Source organism: Gallus gallus, chromosome 1 (assembly GCF_016699485.2).
Source record: "Gallus gallus isolate bGalGal1 chromosome 1, bGalGal1.mat.broiler.GRCg7b, whole genome shotgun sequence".
Taxonomy (NCBI): domain Eukaryota; kingdom Metazoa; phylum Chordata; class Aves; order Galliformes; family Phasianidae; genus Gallus; species Gallus gallus.
In genome coordinates this window covers 104452843-104468937 of record NC_052532.1, presented here as the reverse complement: position 1 = coordinate 104468937, position 16095 = coordinate 104452843, and the positions used below count along the sequence as shown (strand labels likewise).

Below are 16095 nucleotides of genomic sequence, written 5' to 3'. Positions count from 1 at the left end.
GTTCTTCATCAATTACAGCACAGTTCCCACCAAGTGCCCACCAGGTGCACTGGCTTCCAACCAGTTCCCGGAGTTTCTCTGGAAAGCTGAGGGCTGCAAAGGTACTGGTGGTGCCAGCGCCCTCCTCAGAAGAGGAATGAGGTGAACATTTGGTTTCCTGCTCATTGGTAAAATGTTGTGAGTCCTTTTCTTCTTCTGTTGGTACCCTGGCAGCATCCCAGGCTGCTCCTTGATCCTGAGGAGCACCAGGAGGAAGGCTGCCCGATGTCTCAGCCAGCTCCTCTGGATCCCAAACAGAAGAGGCTCCTGTTGCAGATGTCTGACTTCCAATATTTCCTGTCTCAGCCTGACCAACTTTGCACTCACAGCCATCTCTGGGAGGAGCCACTCTTCTCCCTACCAGTTGGCAAGCAAAATCCCACAGAGCTGTCAGGGGTTCCGCTGGGAGATGCTCAGATGTCACCATGGTGCCCTCATGTCATCGCAGTGACATCTCCACGCAGTGCCCAGGGCCAGGCTGGTGCAGCAGCCAGAGCAGGTGTTGCTGACCCACACTTGTTGCTGGTCCTGCACAGAGCCACGGGTGTTGGCACTTGAAACAAGGAGCAAATAAATCTGTGTCTAAAGGGGATGACTGCTCACCCAGACCTCGCTTCCCCTTCTCTCTGCAATCCCCAAATTGCTCCCTTTGGGCTTGCTTGATGTCCCTCTGGTTCTCCAGGTGGGAGTGGAGGCCTCTGGGTGAGACCCCTTGATGTGTCCAGCCTCAGAGCAGAGGAGCTGAGGGGAGGTCTCATGATGGCCTGCAGTGGAGGGGCAGCTGAGCTTTGCTCTCTGTGACAGTGACAGGGCCCGAGGGAACGGCATGGGGCTGTGTCAGGGGAGAGGCAGCTTGGGGTTAGGGAAAGGATCAGCACCAGAGGGCAAAACAGGCTGCCCAGGGCTGTGGACATGGCCCCGAGTGCTGGAGTTCAAGGAGCATCTGGACAGCACTCTGAGACATAAGGTTTGAATTTTGGGTGGTGCCATGTGGAACCAGGAGTTGGACTCCATGATCCTTGTGGATCCCTTCCAGTTCAGGATATTCTAAGATTCTACAAACTCTTCAATTTCACAAAGCTTCACTCCTATGTTTTCCAGGGGCACATGCTAAGTCAAGAGAAAACAGAACTCCATTTTTGCCTTTTTCTGAAAAATGAACTTGCTCTTTTTATAAAATTTTCACTGCTTTATTTCAAGTATCTGTCAGTTTACTTCCACTGTAATGTAATATTCCATTAGGAGAAGAGAAGTGTGAAAGAAGAGGAGGAACAAAATCTGCTGGCTGGTTGAAGAGAAGAGAATAAGTGAAGGCTCATATTCTCTGCTGGACAGGCAGATATGGTCTAGGCTGCCACAAGGGGAGACATCAGCTGTTGCTAGTGGTGCTATGGCCAGTCTATATGTTGCTATATTGAATGAGTAGCATATTATGAAGTCTTAGTTGGAATGCTGAAAGACAGCATAGTGCTTTATAGAACAATGAGCAGATAATTAGAGAAACAGGAAACATTAGTAATTAGAAAAGCTTGTTTGAAAAAGAGCTCAGCAGCACTTCTGCCACCCAGCTGGCAACCTCTGGAAATCACTGAACAGTGCTTCTCCAATGCTACTCTCTCAAATTCTGCTTTCTTTCCTTCAGTCATTTGCTTGAATGACAGCGTAGACTCAATTAAGCCTTGATTAGAGCAAAGAGTGCTGCTGTTTTACTTTCAGAAATCTGTCTTGATAGTAGATAGAAGGAAAAAAATGAAAAAAAAACCCCACAAGCAAGAGAAGTATACTACAAGTACTTGCCTCAGAGACCGTCTGAATAGATGAAAAGGTAGCAGGGAAAAACAAAGTCAGAATCACATCACAAAGCAAAGTGAGGATCAGTTTCCTTACACTGAAGAGGAATTTCTGGAGTAGAGCTTGGAACAAAAGTTCCTTCTCTGCTATGAAGAATCAGACTCTCTTTTGGACCAGACAAAGAACCACCTTTTAAAAGGCAGCTCTGCACCCAGGGCTTTTGTCTTGTGTATGCTTTGTGTTTAACTGGACATGCACTTTAAATAGGTGAAGGATATTAAAGCTGACTGGATGAGAAATGATTGTTAAACTCAACAGTAATACATTCTGCAATCTCTCTTGATTTTCTCTGACTGCTACTTCACAGCCAAAAGCTGTAACGATGAATCTGCTTATAACACTCACCCCAAATCAGAAAACCCACTATCAACATTCTTTGTAGGAAAATTAAAAGCAGCATAGGTTTCTTCTGTAGGCATTTATCATCTTTGTTGTGACATGTAACTTTTAAAAGAAGCTGTATCCAGATTGTCAGCTTGTTTTTAATTCAATCAATTTCATCCATTGGTTTACTATATAATTGTCTTCAGCATAGATGAAGTAAATTTGATGTAAAATAAGCCTCTGTGAGACCAGATACACCATAGGAAAAATCAGTGTGGTGCTATTAAGTACTTCAGGGGGTGTCTTTTGCATACACAGTTAGAAAAAATAAGTCTCAGCAAGACGAAGGAGCTGAAATGACACACAGAGCCAGCTTATGAATGATTTATGCCCTCTTTTCACCACAGATTTCATTTTTACTTACATAGGACTTATCAAACACGATGTATAAAAACAACATTGAATGGAATGAGTCACAGAGGGTTCAGAGGAACTTCTCCAATACTGCAGAACAATGGATCAGCCTTCGGGTTTGTTTTTTTGTTTGCTTTGCAGTAGTCTAAATGCCACTGCCCATTTCTCTGCATTCTCTAAAAGCATAACAAAGAGACATTTCCAGCCCAAAATGTTTATAGTTGAAGTTTCAGATGGGGGATACTACATGCAACAGAATGGGGGCACATGAGGCAACCAGAGGGAGCGTATGAGGTAACAGAGGCGCTCGTGTGCAGTGGTAAAGGCAAGGTGATATGGTCTGAGGCAGAACAGATGCCTAATTACTATCTGTACCCTGTGACCTGAAGGAGAGGCTGAAAGATGGTGGGTGAGGGAGGAAAGGCTACCGAGATGCAATTATCTTTCCACTAGTTTTAATTTACATACGTTAATATGCATACTTTTAATCCAAGTAGCCCTCCATCACCACTTTGCGAGGCACAGCAACTGCAACCAAACCCAGACTTACTGATTGGGTAACAATGTAATTAGAGGAAAGGGAAAGAGAGACCCTGCTGGCATGTATGCTGCACCTTTCCTCCAGTGACTGCCCTGAGGTACGAGCTTTTATATTCCCTCTAACCCTGAGGATGCTGTACCGTGAAGAGTCTTTGGAGCCCTTGGGTAGCTGCAATATACACTTGTCTGCAAGACCAGGGAAACAGCTATGGAGGTCAAACACCAGCAAGTACTGAACTAGGTGCCCTGCAGATCCAGTTCTCACATTTAAACCATTTTGGACAGGTCATGTGGCAAGGCCAAAGGAAATAACTGGGTAATGCTTTGCATCAGACTGGAGGTGAGCTGTTGGGATGAAAGTCCGTGTCCTGTGCATGGACTTCTGTCAAGACACATCATCTGGTCTTTCTGGATGCACAGCAAAGACATGCTGTAGGACAAATTTCTGCTTGCTGAAAACTGATGTGGTCTTCCCATGTTCTCTCTTTATTTCACAGTTCGTTTACTCTCTCAGTTCCTCTAAAAATTAGGGCTATGTGGCTGTGCTATCTATATGAATGTGTCTGCTGATCTTCTGTAAGAAGTATTCTCTCTCTCACTCACTTTCAATTGAATTTAACATAAAGGGTTTTTGAGTTCCGTAAACTTGACCAGCTGGGTAAAGAGGGCAAGTCTTAGACTTTCCATGAGGAAGGTAGCAGCATACACAACAGAGAATCCATATTAAAAAGGTCTCATGAATACTCCAACTGTAGGAAGCTTTTTGATGAGAGCAGGTGCTTTAAGTCCAAGGAAATACAATCGCTTCACAGCAGTTCATCTGGAAGCAGGCTTCATTAAGTTGGCTGCTCACACATCTACTTATTTTCTTTACCAACAATCTGGTGCTCTTAAAATGAGAAGTGCTTTGGTTTCAAAGTGCACTTTGACAGCTCAGAATGACCTCTGAAGCCCTGAAGAATCACGAGACCAGATGTATTAGGCATTGTTCATAATTAACATGAATGCAACAGCCAGGGGGCTGCCACAATGGTGAAATTGTGACCTTATCAGAAAAATAGATGGGAACCCAAACTTCGGCAGGTCAGTTTCAAAAGAAAAGTCATGAAGAAGAGCTGAAGAAGAGCTTGCTAAAAAACATTACTATTTTTTTTTTTCCTGGACAAAGCAGATGTAGGATATCCCCTAGAACATGCAAAGACTTAATAAACTACAAAAGTATAAAAAGAAGGAAAGCTCAAGGAAGATAAAAACAGAGCAGAAAAACAAAGTGGAGATTCACTGAGATCTTCCTGCATCCGTTTATCATGGAGAAATTCAAGGCTGTTTCCATGCTGGAAAGCTTCTGGAGAGGGAATGCATCAGATAAGATTTGTGAAATAATCAGCCAGGAATCTATTGGACAGGGTGGAGTTTCTAAGGAACTAAATGATTAATATGTGATACGAAAATTCTTGCATTAGACTGCCTCCATATTGCAGAACTGCAGGGTGGCTAGCAAGGCTTAGTGCAAGGGAGAAGTGTGATCAAAAAGGCTGGCACCTCCACTCTCAAGCTGGACTGGAAAGAATCAGTGGGTGAATATGTAAACATGGACTACTGGGAAAGCTCAGCAGAGCTTTCGTAAAGGGAAATCAGGCCTTATAGATGTTCTGGATTGAGGCCTCAGGAGGAGTTGGAGAGCATATATACGAAGAACAGCTTGCTGATGAGACTGGCACAGATTTACAAAGAGAATTGGTTTCCTTGCCAGTGGCTCTTCAAGAAGTAAAGCAGCTGCAGAATGGGAAGTGAAAATGGCATGTCTGGAGATCAATTAAAAAATATAGGAAAAAACAGATAGGAATAGAGTGTCATTAATAAAGCCTTTCCTAAATGAGACAGGAAGGAAACAATTCGGTAAGTGGCAAAGGTTGCTGAAGTCATTACTTAACATGGTACTAACGATGCAAGCATTTGCACATCCTGGAAAGCTGCTACAACTCTTTCTTCCATAACTGCTAAGTTACAAGAAGCATCTTTGAATGTCCCAAGATCTAGAAGCCAAAATAAGGGCTTTCGAGGTACAATGTTTTGTCCTTCCTCCAAGAAAAAGCACAGTCTCACTTAGAGAAGGAGAAATATACAATAGAAGCTATAGAAGAATGCTAAGTTGCTCGTGAAAGACTGAAACTGAGTTGTCCTTTCCTGTCTGATCAATGGCTAATGGATTCTACTATGATTTTACAAATCTCGCTCATCTGCAGTGACATCCATCTACTGGAGATCTAGTTCTTCAGTGTCTAGAGATGAAAAAATACTGAGTTTCAGTATGTGGGAAACTTCAAGATCATAACAATTTGGAGACGACTTTGAAATCATAGAATTTTAAGAAGCACTGGCTGGAATGGCTAGTCTAGCAATGTGACAGTGGCCATCCAGTACAGCTTCCCACTGAACATAGGATTGTTAATAATACCAGATGAGGTCAGGTGGCTTTCTCTACCTCTATCTCGAAGGACAGATATTCTACAGCATCTCTTGGTAATCCATTTCAGTCCTGTGCTGCTTCTGCAGGGAAAAATAATAACAAAGTTAAAAGAAAGATGAACATACCTTATTATTATTATTATTCTGATCCCTGAGAGATCTCATATTAAAGCATTTATTTGGGAAGCTGATGGAAAGAACAAAAATTCTTCAAGAAAACAACAACAACAAAACCACTTTCATTTTTCTTGCAGACAGGTGATATCAAATGCTGAAGCACAGAGAAGCACATTTATGACCATGAGACTTGTGAAAATTTTCAAGACTTATGCAACACCACTCTTATCAAAAGTGATTTTTATTCATTCTTAACTGAAGCTAGACAAGCCTGGCAGAAATCTCTGCTGTTCTAAAGCATTCTAAGCTAGAATTTCACATCTACAGCCTTGCCATCCAGCCAGATAATGAATAACTGACAGATATGTCATGTCACAAATAACAAAGTGTCAGTATTGTGTTAGAATAGTCTTATGAATTTTAAAGAACCTTTTCCAAGCCTCAAGACAGTATGTTATAGCTAAAAAGATATCAATACAAATTAAATATTTGCATGACAAGGATGACTTTAATTAAAAATCTTTGGTATAATTTGAATCACATCCATGAAAATAGTCATTGAAGAATGAAATGTCTTATAGCAATTGACTCTTATAGTTCAATATAATTGGAAGGGAATGTCTGGAGCATCACTCACTGGTGATTTTATACCTCTGCGGAAAAGCAGACTGTAAGATTCTCTTAATAAACAGTGAAGTAGCTGAGCTAAGACAGAAATATAATTCTGAAATGTAGTAATATTTTATTTGCTTAAAATGAAAAAGATTTTGATATGGTATGGGTGGGGTTTTTGCACTTCAGATAAAAAACCCTCAGGTGCAATGGAAGTTGCCATAATCCCATGAGGTTTCCAGGATATTCAGAAGCTCAGCTGGATGAAACTCTTGAATATGCACAAGTTCCCTTCTCTTCAGTCACATCCCCCAAGGAAAAAGATTGTGAACATCCTGTGTTTCCTAACTGTCTCTTCCAATGTTTTATCTTTTCCATATTATTGCATTTACAGATGATATGGTAATGCCTCATTGTGTATACTTTACTTTTTGTTTCTAGAGCTAATCAAGATCTGTCAAACCTATTTAATAATGTGGGCAGAGGAGAATGATTCTAGATCATATTCAGGGGATGACCTATATATTTTTTTGCAGTAATTCTGTTACATATCTAACAAACATAGTCCTTAGAGATAACATATATTATCCTTAAAATGTTGGGCCAAATGCCTACATTTTTAAAGCTGATTTTCATTAGTATAGTCCTTCACTGCAATCTGTAAAACCTCTGCAATGAAACTGCTTGGAATTGAAGAACAGCCATAGAGCTGATGTTGTTAAAATCATTATACACCACTGTAGAAAGTGTTTTAAGTCTGAAAATGCCCTGATCTAGATCAGTATGATAAATACAGTGCCCAGATATCTTCATAGAATTTTCACAGAATCACCACAGAATGGTTTGGGTTAGAAAGTCCGTAAAGATCACCCAGCCCCAACCCCTGCCATGGCCAGTGCTGCCCCCCACCAGCTCAGGCTGCCCAGGGCCCCATCCAACCTGGCTTTGAGTGCCTCCAGGGATGGGGCACCACAGCTTCTCTGGGAAGCTGTGCCAGTGCCTCACCGCCCTTCCTAAAGAATTTCTTCCTAAAGACACTTATCAGGAGAGTGTTATTTGCCTTTTCCCCCTTTCCTCTTGCCTGACAAGTTACTGAGTACTCAAGGAGAAGCAGGCTGTGGGAATCTGGACATGCACCATAATATTAAGAGGTGGTTCCTCTAAATCTTCCTTTCTTCCCTGTGACCACAGCATTACCCCTCCATCTCTTGCCCCTCCAGCTTGATGGGCTTCAAGAATATCTCAGAAGAACGCATACTCTGTCATTGGTGATGACAAGGTAGGAAATGCTGCAGTACACTAAGGCAGAAAACAAAGCAGAACATGTCGCTGCATCCTAGGGAATAACTGAGACTGTTCAGGATGCTAACCAGGGATGAAAAGGATGATATGTTACTGTCAGAACTCTGTCTACAGAGTGTGCGATTGCACGAGGTTATAATTATTTAACATTTTGATTTTCACATTCCTCAAGTGGCAAAGCCCTTGCTGTCTAACTGGCTGCCACAGTTCTGCATCAGTTTCACAGCAACAAATCTCAAGACTCCTCAAGAAAGCAAAAGCTGAGAGTTACGCAGCTAACATAAATATTATTAATCTGTTTGCAAGTGTCTGCATGCACTCAGAAATATGAGAATGTAATTTGTGCAGAGACTGTTAACATAGAAGCAAACAAATACCCCAGTTTTCCAGCAGAGGCAGAGCACAAAGACACTATACATATGTTTCCCAAAGGTGAGGAGCCCTCATGACTCCCGCTAAAGTTGATAGAATCTGTGGTCATTCAAGTCCACAGAAGGAGCTGTGCTGCTTAGGGAGAAGCAACTACTCTTTAGGACTGCTGCTTCACAGACAGGGGAAAAGATTCAGACATCCAGTTCAGCCACAGGGCTGCATTAGGTAAACTGGGGACATCTTTCTCCACAAAAGGGCTCAAGTCCATAAATTTGAGGGCAAGAGGTGTTTCTGGAAGTGGGATGTTAGTACTAGTGGTGAGGCAGTGGCACAGGCTGCCCAGGGAGGTGGTGGAGTCACCGTCCCTGGAGGTGTTGAAGAGCCGTGTGGATGTGGCACTGAGGGACGTAGGCAGTGGGTGTGGTGGGGGTGGGCTGATGGTTGGTTGGGTGATTTTAGAGGTCTTTTCCAGCCTTCATGATTCTATCATTCTACTGTGAGGATAAAGGCACTGGAGAATATGGGGCGTATCAAGGATGAGATAAAAACTTGAAAATGTCAGCATGCTGGTGTATATCTGTTACACCAAGCTCTACTTTTCCTCCTTGGAGAGCTGGAGGGAACTATGCCTAATATTAGATACAAATGAACACAAAAGTGCTTTACATGTCAGGAGAAAAAGGAACAACACCTATTACCTGAAACAATGAGGCAAAACAGGACAGCTTAAAAATGAATGTCTCTGCCCACCTGACGAGCAAAGAGCTGGTCCTGTTAGAACAGCTCACAGTGCTACACGCCAATTAGACATCCTTTTAGCTCATACTGCCTTTAATCTCTGTTCTGTTCCTGGTTTTGACTGAGCCCTGCTCAGACATGGTAGGGACATAGAATCACTAAAATCTTATTTCCTAGAGCCTTGGGTAAAATAGCCTCTTTGGTTCCTTCAGAAAGGGAGAAGTTAAGTTTCACACCTTATTGCACAGTGGGGAAGTGCTGGAGTAGACCTCAGTCTTTCTTGTTTTAGATTTTCCACTGTTGATAATTAACTACGATTTTAATTAAGACAGGCGGAGAGACAGAAGTTTTCTATCACAACCAGCTTCAAAGCCCTGGCTGCATTTCTGACAGTACGTGGTTTGCCAACAACACAAAATATAAGGCAGTTCTGCTCTGTCCCACTCAGATGACTGCCTCTTGCCATTGGTGCCTCAACAACTCTCAGATCTGGAGGAGGACTGACTGAACCGCACGTGTCCTTACAGCTGACCTTACAACTTCTTCTCAACAGTGCAGTTGATGCAGAAGATAAAAGGATTTTATTTTCTTGGTCCCCTTACCACCTTTCTTGTTTTCCCTCAAACTTGGCTAGTTAGGCTAGAAAAATGATTACAAAGAACTGGAATAATTGCATCTACTATGCTTACTGTTATCAGCAGTATTAAGATGCTCTGATCAGCATCCCTACGCTGAACTCACCACCTAACCCAGTATAAACCTTTTGTTGAGGAATGAGCACCACCTATTCCAGTCCATTATTCCCAGTCATCTGAGCTGCTGTGGCTGCTCAAGTGCATGGCTCCATTGCTGACCTGGCGTTAACCATGAGGTGAGTAATACTGAGTTAAGTCTGTGTGCTACAGCTTGAAGCCACAAGTGGGATAGGCTAAGGCCACGAACACAGAGAAGTACTGCTTATCCGCTGATGGGTGGTGGGTAGATGACTGCAGTAACCCAGTGATGTAAGAATGGCACTAATGCCTTCAGGAGCACTAATGAGCTGTATTACCAGGCATACCAAAAGGCTCAATAAAATCCCTACTCCCCACACAGCCCATAATATCAACTGCATTAGCTGCCAGTGTGCACATACTGCATTTCAGAATGATCATATTCCACTTTACCCTACTGAATACAGTCCTTCTGCCTGTCCTGCTGGACAGTAAGTTCAAGGCTCTATGCTCTGTCCGTCCCAGGAGGATCTGATAGATGTTGGGTCAGGCTATCACCTTCTTGTAGGATCCAATGTAGCTAACACTTAGGAAATTAGAAACAAACTAATTAAGCAAATAAGCAAGAGGAGGATCAGAACAAGAGGGGAGCTCTTTTGGTTGAATACAGTTTGAATCTTTGTAAATGTGTAGATTAAAGCCATTAAAGCTTTATTTTGTCCTTACTCAATTTTGAGGCAAGCTGCTTATCTTCCTCTTGTGACATGATGTCTTGGCTACTACTTAGCAAATTTTCATCCTTTCAGAAAAATCTCAGAATAGGAGTCCATTGGGAAGGCAGAAATTAGAAATGAATGAAAACAGCAAATCTTTGCAGTGGCATGAGTAGCACAGAATGTTGAAAGACTGTCCAGAGTTAAACAACCACCACAACTTTAGATTAATTTACAGACTTAGTGGCATGAGATGTTCAGAAAACAATAGAACAAATGTAGCAAATGGTTACCTAATAACCTCTCAGATAAGCTGGAAAACACCTGCTCTGAAGCCAGGTGATTTTCACTGTTGCTTGGTGCTTGAATAAAAGTTCAGAGAACCACTTTTTTTCACAGAAGAAAGCAACCAGGAGATGGCACTGGAGAAGAAAATCCTTGAAAAAAGAAATCCATTGAAAAATCCTCTGTTAGCAATCAAAAGGGCAAATCTACTATGAGATCTTTGTTAAAAGACTACCAGCAGGATGGTGCAAACTGGAAGATTTATGTGTTGTCTTGTTGGGTATTAGGAACAATTTCATCTCAGCAAGAGCGGTGAGGCAGTGGCACAGGCTGCCCAGGGAGGTGGTGGAGTCACCGTCCCTGGAGGTGTTCAAGAGCCGTGTGGATGTGGCACTGAGGGACGTGGGCAGTGGGCGTGGTGGGGGTGGGCTGGTGGTTGGACTGGGTGATCTGAGAGGTCTTTTCCAACCTTAATGAGTCAGTGATTCTATGACTCTCTGGAGTTCTTTCTCTGCCCATGTAAATTATCTGGGAAGTGCTCATCTCCAGCAGGTATGGGTAGCAGACAGCAGACTAGACAGTCTGATTTGGATAAAGAGACACTAAGTGACTGAGATGCCAAGTAGTGGTTCATAACTACCTTGTCCTTTTTTTGCAGAACACCTGGGAGAGGTATTGCAGTGCTCTTGCAACACACGGTGCATTTCAGACTGAAATCTTCCTTGGAATGTGGTACATCAGAGCCAGGACTTGTGCTGCTGCTCTGGGTCAGTTCACCAACAAGTGGGCCATCAGAGACTCTTCTCACTAGTGCCAATGGAAAGCAAAATTGTTGCTTATCACTATGCTACTTGCAACTGTATAATGATAGAATAATTTCATCGACTGGAGCCATGTTTGTGTCATGTTCCCTGTTCACGTTCTCTCACTAGGAAGCAATGTTGTTGTCAGTTATGTTAATACCAAATAATGAGTTGCTTGCTGCAGTTACCTTTAAATAGGGAGGTATAAATTCGGATTTTTCTTTCAAAAAATCTTTTTCTTTTTTTTCATATCAGATAAATAGTATGCATGTGTGTATGTATGTATTATTTAAATTTGCACAAGCCTCTCACTTTTTAATAAAAATGAGATTAGACCTAAATAGAGACATTTTTTCCTTCTGCATGGCTGGCAGCTCCCTTCCACTGCCACCCATTGCCCCCAACCATCCCTCCCTGCTCCTTTGAATCTCTGTGCTGTCCCAGTTTCTGAAGGAGAGGAATGAGTCAAAGGCACCACACTTAACTTCAGAATGTGGCATGAAGGAGGGACAAAATTAAGTTTTGAAAGAACATTAGAAGATGCCAGCAGAACAAACACTGCCAGATTTTCCTAGAAGTGAACAAAGAGAACACATTTTTCATTACACATTTCATAATGTTATTCATTAAATGAGTTTTTCAGCTATAAAATACAAAGCTTAATTGAATAATGTTTACTGTTTTGAATTTTATAGCACCCTTGTAGATGGGCAACCTGAACCTTGTATGGGAGCACTGGATGCTATTGTAGCAGAGCCAACAATGTCATCACCAAGGTTTCTGTTGTCACATGTAGTAGAAGAACAACAAATGGACTGGTCTAGGTCACAAAGGAAATTTACATCCTTTGAATATGATAAAAAGAAGAAAATACAGAAATTACCACTTTATCATTTGTTTCTCTAAGATTTCTGGTTTCTAATTGTAGATGTCTCTTCTTTTCCCCCAAGTGTCCTTTCACTTCTAAATTGACATCCTTGTGTCAGCCTTGCTCTGGTCATCCTTAATGAGCAGTAGAAAGCTTCAGGTGTGGCTGCATTTCAAGGTTAGGTAACTTATTACCAATGCATCCAATTTGCCAAAGACCTGATATTTTCAAGAGAAGGACTACAAATATTTTATTTTTGCTAAAGTCTGATCATCAGATTTGACAAATACATCTTTTCTCAGGGTGTGGTTAGCCATTATGGAAAAACAAGTTTCTTCTCAGTCACAAGCCATTACTTGCAGAAGGAACTATACAAACTCTTATGCAGATTGTGCAGCTGTTCTGAGCCACGTTAGCTCTTGGATTTGCTGATCCAGCTGCCCACTTTACTCCTTTTGCAAATTTTCCACTTTCTTGTTTCCTACTTGCATTTTTTTTATTAGGTGTGTCCTTGAAAGCTACTACTAGGCAGAAAAGAGAACATGGTTCAGAAAATAAAAGTTTTTCTACTGCTTGATTAACTCTATTTTCTTCTTGCATGTGCACAAGGTGTGTTACACTTGTGCTGTCTCGTTTACATGGAAAATTGAATGCTTGTCAATGGAAAAATGTTGCTAATTTTAGGCAGAAAATTCTTGCTATCCCCAAGATTAACAATATCAAACTAGTCCTGCATGAATATTACCAGAAAGAAGTGGATGCTGTCTTGAACCAAAGGCACCAGTGATGAGTTTGTGGGTTGACATTCCCTGTATCATCAAAACCCAAACTAATACACACGTGCACATGCACATGGTGATAAATGGCTTTGCTTCCAGGCTGAGCTCTGTGACAAACTACCTTAAACTGTAATAAAGAACTGCAAGACCCAAGTGTTTTGCTGCTGCCTGTGGTGAGCTCACCAGTTCACTGGATTCCTACAGCTCGATACTGACATCCCATGGCTGGTTCCAACAACCCCATCTGCTCCTGCTCCCCGTAGGGATCTGCACTGTTGTTATGAATCAGTACAGAGACCAGAAAGGTCAGCGCAGGTGATTTTTTTCTTGTGTGAATTACCGTGGGATGTGTATTTCTGATATCTGGCTGCTATTTGAATAGATCAGGCTTGTTGCAAAATAGTGTTGTGGTCTATGACTGACACACTGGAAACTTAAGCCCTGTTAAAATGAAGAGAACTTTTGCCACTGAAGGACTGAGACCAAATGGACATCCTCATTCCCATATTTCCACTGTGGATCTGCTACATAGACTTCACCTCAAGGGGGGGGGGGGGGGGGGGGGGGGGGCTGAAGGAAAGAAGGGGGCACATTCTTAACAGGGTCTGCGTGATAGGACAAGGGGAAATGGTTTCAAACTAGAAGAAGGGAGATCTAGACTGGATATGACAGGAGTGGTGAGGCAGTGGAACCGCTTGCCTGGAGAGGCGGTGGATGCCCCATCCCTACAGACACTCAAGGTCAGGCTGGATGGGGCTCTGAGCACCTGATGGAGTTGTAGGTGTTCCTGCTCGCTGCAGGGGAATTGCACTAGATGGCCTTTAAGGGTACCTTCCATCTCATTTAGTTATATGATGATGATTCTTTGATGGTTAGCTGAACTTGCAGTCACCCAGGAATGTTATAACCAATTTCTGCTTGCATGGTGCAGATCTTGGGTTACAGATCTTCAGTGGAGGCTCAAGGCTTTTAGAACTGATACATTTGTGAATATTTTGACAGTGATACAGATATTTTCATGAAGGTATTTGTTTTGAATATCGCCTTTAGGAATTTAACAAGAGATAAAATATTTTAAATACTGAAAGAAAAGTGTAATCAGCCTGAAGCAGCTCTCAAAAAAGGTATGTCCAATCATAAGTAATACCTTTCACCTCTGATTATGTAACATATCAAAGACTGAACTTATATGAAATGGAGTGGGACAGTGTCGGATTTTTTATTTTTTTTTATATGATGAATTGCTTTTGTTTGTCTAAGGAGTAATTTGTGGATATATAAAGATAAAATGATAAAGAAAGGATTGGAAGAACACAGATGCAGATGTGAAAAAGTAATCATAAATTAATTCAGAGTTTTGATTAAAGGCTTGTTTGTTTGTTTGTTTGTTTGTTTTAATTAGTACATAACATTCGCAAAATAACTTTGAAAGCAAAAAGATCTGACAATAGACAGGAGATCCTTATCAGCTATTAAGCGAGATTAACTCAATTCATGCAGTTGTTAATTAAATATCTACAATATTCGTGCAGGCTTTGAAGTAAGAAAGAAAGATGCAGTCTAAAGCAGACCCAGCAAAATGGAAATACAGGTCTGAGAAGAATCCATTCACACCCTAAACAAGTTATGAGACATTCAGAAGTGGTATCTTGGGCTGATTCAGGAATCAAATTTGCAGTCTTTAACCTAGTTGTCTAAGGTGATATTTTAATAGCTCTGTAGAGTATGTACTGAGGGCTGCTGGATACGGAAGTGTTTGGGTCTTTGATTTAGATACATATTGATAAGATGTTAATGCAACTTAATTAATTCAAACAATATGGCCATGTGTACATTATAGGGATTGTGGTGAGAGCTTTCACCTTCATGAAGGCCTTACCTGAATCCACTAATAGAATAACAACAGAGCACCTACATCAAAGAATTGCACGCCAGCATGATTTGTTATTCAAGCCAGAACAGGGTTGTCATTTTCAATTTAAAAGCCCGAGATGCAGTTACACACCTAATATCTGAAAAATCAGTGCTTATCTGTTATTTTAGAAGAGTAGTTACATTGTTATGACTGAGCAAACAGTCCTTCTCACTGTAGTGGAGATTGCATATACATCTTGTCTTGAAAGCAAAAAGTTCTGTTGTACTCATCTCTGGCAATATTAGTGAGGAGACATTATTCCTAGTGGAACAAGCAGAGGGATTTTGGATTTGCTTCTTTTCTGTATCTTTTCAGATATGAAAAGCCAGACATTCTGGGGCATGAAGCACCCAAAGCTCCAGCTAGTTTTGTACAGGCCACGGATCTTTTTCCGTCTCTGAAAAACAAGTGCTGTAAAGAGACTGGAAGCACAGAATTGAGGTACCCTGTTTAGAAGCCATGTTTGAAGACACTGGTCTTCATAGGTAAAAGATTTTGATTACAGTGCCTCCTACATGACATTTCTTTTGTAGGTTAATGGAAGACTTTTGTCTTCAGGAACTTCTCATCAATCAGGGTCAACAAAATATGGGTGTTCACTTCTCTTTCGCCCTTAATGAATTTTCACATTTTAGATTTCATGTACTTACTACTATGTATTTTACAGTACTGATGTAGCAGAAAGAGCCAGGGGAAGTTTAAATGCATATGATCCAAATCAGTGCCCCAGAACTTACTAATTTCCTCTGATAACAGTTGAAATAAAGGGAGGCCCTAAAACCAAGTACAAAATCCAGCAGGCAGGCAGGGATTTTTCTGCTTCACCAAAGAAGAAAATGATGGAAAAATCTAGAGGAGTTTGGCTACACACAGGGTTAGCTGTACTTGAAAAAGACTTCTGGTCTGCCTAAATGACATTCAGGGCTGCCAAAAAGGAATCGATTGTGTTAAACACTTTGAATAAGTAAATTGATTCCTTTGTGGTTTCACCTTGGGCTGGTCAGGAACGTGCAAGGTTGCCTAAAGCAGCAAGCTCTTCCCACGGGGCATGCTCATCTAGAGAAAGAAGTACCCAAATTACGTATCTTAAATTGTCTCACACCTAATTCCAGAGTGTCTCTGTCACTTGCGTTGGCTTTCAGGCAGAGCCCCATTGTCTACCAGACATCCCCTGGCTGTGAACACAGAAAATCGCAATGGCTCTGTTCTAAGAGTGCTTGGGGTCCTTCAGGATCAACGTG

The 16095-nt window shown here is 41.7% G+C and overlaps 1 protein-coding gene across 1 annotated transcript in view; it reads left to right on the top strand.

Moving 5' to 3' along the window:
- Positions 1–11633, top strand: part of LOC427973 (claudin-8) — a 39546-nt gene extending 27913 nt beyond the window's left edge. Inside the window, exon 2 of the mRNA XM_015299643.4 lies at positions 11148–11633. The gene's annotated coding sequence lies outside the window, so the exon portion shown is untranslated. The remainder of the gene's footprint in view (positions 1–11147) is intronic.
- The last annotated feature ends 4462 nt before the right edge of the window (positions 11634–16095 follow it).